The sequence below is a fragment of the Aegilops tauschii genome, chromosome 1 (genome assembly GCF_002575655.3).
Source record: "Aegilops tauschii subsp. strangulata cultivar AL8/78 chromosome 1, Aet v6.0, whole genome shotgun sequence".
Taxonomy (NCBI): Eukaryota; Viridiplantae; Streptophyta; class Magnoliopsida; order Poales; family Poaceae; genus Aegilops; species Aegilops tauschii.
The window spans coordinates 424,378,415-424,384,663 of record NC_053035.3 but is presented as its reverse complement, the minus strand read 5'-3'; the positions used below and the strand labels follow the sequence as shown (position 1 = coordinate 424,384,663).

The window sequence follows — 6,249 nt, the reverse complement described above, 5'->3', positions numbered from 1 at the left end:
GTCGGTCTTCTGGGGTTCGATCCTTCTCAAGTTCGTTTGTCGGGATGGGTTAGACGAAGCTCCTACGTAGATTGTTGTCGTGCATACGCAACGGCGAGATTTGGCGTCACGTTCTTTAGATCGATTCAAGGATTCAATGAGGACGACTGCGGCTCCCGAACGCTAGTCCTTATGGATACGTGCACAAAGACAACTTGCCGACTGTCATTTCCCGACTGTCATCGACAAGGTCAGGCCGGCTCCGGTGTGGGAACGGCGACAGCGACGCATTGGTGGCTCGTTCTGGCGGCGGTAATGGTCGTTCGGTTGTCCATGGACGTCGATGTAATTTTTATTATGTTTTGGGTGTTTTGTACTTCCAGTGAATCTTTATAATAAATCTGATATTTTCGCAAAAAATAAATATCTAGCTAATTAAACAAGGAACTAACTGTGCGTTTGTTGATGATACTAACCGTGCCTCTCATAGCTTGGCGTCTATTTGAATAAATAACGTAATATGCTAAATCTTCGTTGATATGATTTTGTTTCAAGTTTGAACCGCATGTGTGTTTGATCAGGCACATGCACGGATGCCCCAAACTGTTGCAGCGATCATTTTTTTCTTGCTCTTCATGTTAAGATGTACTACTAGTACTTAATAGACTACCACACACACACATTTGTTAAATGCAATTAGCTACAAAACCTAAGGACGAGATTTCACCTCCGGTGTGGACAGTGGCGGATCCAGGATTGGAGCAAGCCCAGGGCCCAAAAAAAATAAAATTTGTCGCGAGCGAAAAACTTAACGTCCATCAGACTATAGCTACCTCAAATATGGCTCAATTACACCACAAATTTAGAATTTATAAACTCAATGCTTAAAAATACAACAAAAAAGATAACAAAAACTACAAACAGTATGTGAAGTAAAAAGAGTACCAAATCAATGGCTTGCTTCATCAGTTGCTTTCTCGAGTTGAGATTGAAGGCGGTGGTCCCATTTCTGCAGTTGTTTCATTTTCTGGAGTTGCTTCAGTCCTCTTGGCCCCTTGAATCCCTGCTAAAACTCCGGGTGTAGCACTTCTGTTGCGGCCACAATGAAAAATATCTCGTCATCTTTTATTTCTACAAAATGAAATGAAATTGATGTTAACAGTGGCAACAACAACATTCACATTCGAATACAACTCAAGTGAAATTGAATGTTTGACAGCAGCAATGAACCATAAGCAGTACTGTAGTACAGTAGTAGCAAATCCAAACATTACAGCAGTCTAGCAGATAAAAAATGTTCAGAAAACAGCAAGTTATAGTCTAGGTGTGCCCAGCCACTTACACATCCGGCAGCAGAGAGCAGTCCTGCGCGTGGCGGAGAGCAGGAGCCAGCAGATCGGGCGAGACGGCGAGCTGGGCTGCGCGAGCGGCGGAGTAGGGCAGCAGGCGAGCAGGGGACGGCCGGACGGCGAGACGGGCGACGGCGCGAGCAGCGGAGCAGGCCAGGCGGATGAGCGGCGGAGTCACCAGCGGTCGTCACGAGCAGCGTAGGCCGGAGGGCACGGGCGAGCGGCGGATTCATCGGCGGCCGTCACGAGCGGCGGAGGGCGCAGGCGAGCAGGTGACGGGGAGTCGGGGCGTGACGTCTGCGCGTCGGGGGCGAGCTGGGCTGCGTCGTGCGCCCTGCGCGCGAGTGTGAAGATCGATAGCCTGGGCCCTGGCTGTGTTTTTGGGTAAGCCCCGGGCCCATTTAGAAAACATGGCTAGGTAATAACAAAAAAAAGCCACGCCCCGGGCCTGGGCCCTGGGGGCCTGGGGCCCAGATCCGCCCCTGGGTGTGGAGGAGGGCTACCGGATGCGCATCAAGTTCTGAGGATATGGTTTAGAATTGATCAACAGGGATATTTGGCATAGGAAATAAATTAAAGATTGGCACTAAAGGGGAATACGGCCTAACCTGCTAAAGATAATTTAATGCTTGGCATTTTAGGAGCGACTCTTCACTTTATTTCCTTTGCCATAATTTCACTTGATCAATTATAAACAAATTCATGTGCATGTGTATCCTGATCTGAATTCTGGTGCAAGCTACATTTTTTTTGAGGGAAGGCCATCATGGCTAGCTTTATTGATTTCAAATAGGAATTACATCGTCTAGGAGTTTGGAAACCAGACAAACCGGGGGCTCATCAGTCCATGAACTACAAATCTTATTACAAAAACAGTAACTAGCTAGCACATGCGCCACTTGATTTGAAGAACGAGCACAATGTTTAAAGATAACCTTCCCAATTGACAAAGACACGTCAATGCATTCTGCAAATACTGCTGCAGCCGAGTCCCACCATTCTGTCTGTCCCGAGCAATAGTCAATAACAATTGAAGAATCTGACTCTGCCTCCACCCTGTTGAATCCTAATGAGCTTGCAAAGATCAATCCATCTCTCATCGCCATAGCATCCGAGGTAACTACATCAGATGCATACTGAATATATTTGCAATGAGCTGCCAAAAAATTACCCTTCTCATCTCTAAGGATTGCCGCCGATGCTCCAACACCCTCATCCACATAGAAGGAGGCATCTACATTTAACTTAACAAATTTTGGACTGGGGGGTTTCAACCATCTTTGTTCATTTGTCACCCCGTTCTTCTCATTTGCTTGATGAGATTTGTTCGCAAATGCTAGCACAGACATAGGCCATCTCATTGGCGGGGGTGTTGCTCCATCATGAGTGTGTTGGCGACGAGTCCACCAGAGGTACCAACTACCAACAACAAGAATTTGTTTAATATCCAAGTTCGACTTCATCGGAACTGGCTTATCCTTTGCCAATAGTAAATGCTCCAATATTACCGAACCGGAGCGATCCACCGTTGCAGCTTCGTCAAGAATTTCCAATATGCCCAGGCCTCTCCAAAGTTCTCTGGCCGTCAAACATTCAAAGAGAAGATATTTTATATCCTCAGCAGCTCCATGACAAACCGGACAAGCACCATCCGATCCCACATGCCTGTTCATCAGTATGGATTTTAGAGGGATGATTCCATGAAGAGCACGCCAGCAAAATATCGAAACTTTACGTGGTATATTTAGTTTCCAGAGTCTAGTCCACACTTCCGGGGCTTGGGATTGCCTTGGGCGTTCAGACATGTTTGTGTGTGTCCCAAAAGTCCGATACCACTGTATTTTGTACGCCGATCGTACTGTGAATATCCCTCTGTGGTCAGGATGCCACGCAATAAAATCGTCAAATGCATTGTGACTCAGCAGTATTTGCATAATTCGCCTAACGTCCACCGGATTCAGAATTGTTCGAAGAAGTGCTTCATCCCATGTCCCTGATATAGGATCGATTAAGTCACTAACAGAACTGAGCAGAGTATGACCACGACCTGAAATAACCTTCCTATCCGGGCTCCCTAGGATCCATGGATCAGTCCATATATTCACCTTCTCACCGTTTCCAATCCTCCAAATGTATCCCATTTTGAAAGTTTCCAATCCTTTCATGATGCTTTGCCAAGTGAAGGAGGATCCATTTTTCAATGTAGCATGGAGCAGGCTACAATTAGGAAAATATTTCGCTTTTAGTACCCCTGGTGCAAGCTACATTAATTCACTTCTGCTTCCGTACACCCCCTCCCCCTCCCTAAACACATCGATGGCTGAGATCTCTTCATACCTATTCATAATAAAGGGTGGTGGTCTTTTTTTTAAATACGTCACCCGTGCCGATACGCGGCCTTCGTACATGGTCCTTTTCTTCTTCTCCAGCTCATGGAAGCCCCCGGTTTTAAAAAGGGTGGCACGGTCCTTTTCTTCTTCTTCGGCTCGCGGAAACCCCCGGTTCGCTGGGCTGGCCCATTTTCGAACTGGTCTTTTTCCCACTGTTTCTTTTCTCTTTCTATTTTTCATTTGTTTTTCATTTTTGTCCTTTTCCTTTTTTGTTTCTTTTCTTTTTCATTTTTGTCCTTTGTCCTTTTTCATTTGGTTTTATTTTTCTAAAAAATGCCCGTGCTTTGATATTTCTTTCTAAAATAAAAAAAAGTTTCTTTATTTTGTTTATACTCCCTCCGTCCCATAATATAAGAACATTTTTTACACTAGTGTAGTGTTAAAAATGTTCTTATATTTTGGGACAGAGGGAGTAAAATGCAAATATACACATTTTGAAGAAATTGTACAAATATTTCAGAAAAATGTTCGTATCTTTCAAAATTGCTCATAATGTCAAAACACAAACATTTATTAAAAAGAGCAAACAAAATTTTAAACACAATTTTTTTTAAATTTTTCAGTTTTTTTGGAAAACACTAACAAATTTGGAATTTCAAACAATCTTTAAAATACAGACAAAAAATTGAAACCAATCTTTGAAATTTTCTAGAACATTATTTGTATTTGGTAAAATTTGGAAACATGATCATTTTTTGAAATTCCGAACAAATTTTGAAAGGTCGAACATTTTTTGAAACACGCCGAACATTTTTTAAAATTTGTGAACAATTTTTCATGGCCTTGTATGACCAATTCAGAGCACCATGCCAAGTTGTTTGAGTTTCGATAAGTTTTACATTTTTTTGGAGTTTTTGTGAGAAAAAAAAGACCGATAAATGGCTGAATGTGTCCCAACATGCACACGGTGTTGAAAGTCGTTCAAACATGACATGGATGCCTACCATGAGCATGCCAAAGCCAAGAAGGTTGACATGCCTTAAGTTGGATAAACTAAAGTTAATGTACCAAAGCGGAGCTCACATTAATTTAATGGTTAAACTTACATTGACGATTTTTTATGTCATAGATTCTTTGAACCTTAGTTGGCGCTAAAGAAAATTTAGTGGTCCTAACATAAATAGTATATATAGAGGCATGGTAATTTGATATGGGAGCATGTGACAGATTAGTATGCTAGGATCTTGAATTTTTTTTGCTAGATGTTGGATTTCCCATGTGTTCAAAGGAGATTAAGCAGTGACCATCTCACTTTGTTAAACTAAGGATTTAGGGTTAGGGTTTACAACAACATCTGGATTGTTGCCTTAGAGCAAAGCTAATTGCTGCAGGAGAGCCAGACTCTTCTCGAACAAAATAAAGAGAAAAAAGGAAAATACTAGAGAATGACTTGGATTTATTGTCCTCGCCTAGAAATTACAAAAACTTATGAAAAGAGAGAAAAAATAAGCTTAGTCAAGATAATGTTTTGAAAGCACGCGTTGTTGAGAAGCACTTGATGACTGACCACTTTGTGCTTTGGTGAAGGCATGCCATCAATCGCTATCACATTCTTTCTTTCTTTGACACGCTTTTCGCGTAGATGACAATGGTCAAGATGACCATAAATACCTCTGGAGCCCCACCACCCATTCGCAACAATGATAAATAAGCTCGTGAAAACCTAGCGTCATGTGGTAATACACAATGTAACTCAAATTAATTAAGTTGAGGTTTTATCCTCTAATGGCATCCAATCTTGCATAAAGAAGGATATTGAAAAGAATCAAACGATTCTGCCAAAATGTCGTAGAAGCTAGCTTATCAAAATGGTTGGTTTGGCACCCGTGGTTAAGAGTGGTCTATGCATGGGTACACTACTGGAAATCACGCGCGTTAGTTGAGAATGACCGTAAGCTAATTAAAACGAGCATGTGCATGTGTGCGAGTGCTGAGGCTCAGTCACGTTTCTGTACGTCTGCAAAGAAGCTAGGCATCCCACAGCACTGCCAAAAATGCTATACGCGCTCCCGGGCAGGACGAAGCTTCGACGTGGTTTCGTCTCTCCATCGGTATTGAGAGATGAGACGGCCGAGACCATCATATGCTTGCATCGCAGCCTTGCATGCAGCTGCGTTTGCCATGAGACGAACAGTGCCTTGTTGCTGATAGGAGTACTAGCTAGCTTGTAGTACTACATACAACCCATGTGCACCACACCATGCATATATACCATGCAATGAAATTATTAGGCAGCATTGCCAAAGATGGTCTACGCGCTCCTCCCACACCACATGCAATGCAACTACCCGGTGGTTTCCTTGTCACTGCCATGAGATGAGATATCATCTCTCTCTCTCCCTCTCTCTCTCTCTCTCTCTCTCTCTCTCTCTCTCTCTCTCCCTATGTGTGTGTGTGTGTGTGTGTGTGTGTGTGTGTGTGTGTGTGTGTGTGTGTGTGAAGCCTAGGCTCGACACGTTGTGGGTGTTGGGAGCGGCTTCGCTTTGCATCGCAGGCAGGCTGCAAAACCACCACACTCGCTCGCTCGGCGC

The 6,249-nt window shown here is 43.4% G+C and overlaps 1 long non-coding RNA gene across 1 annotated transcript; it reads right to left on the bottom strand.

Annotated features, from left to right (window-relative positions):
* Positions 1-783: 783 nt before the first annotated feature.
* On the bottom strand, positions 784-1,687 carry LOC120968330 (uncharacterized). The gene is made up of 2 exons (XR_005762736.3): positions 1,322-1,687; positions 784-1,110 (listed from the first exon to the last, which is right to left on the bottom strand). It is a non-coding gene; the product is annotated as an uncharacterized lncRNA (long non-coding RNA).
* Between the last annotated feature and the right edge of the window lie 4,562 nt (positions 1,688-6,249).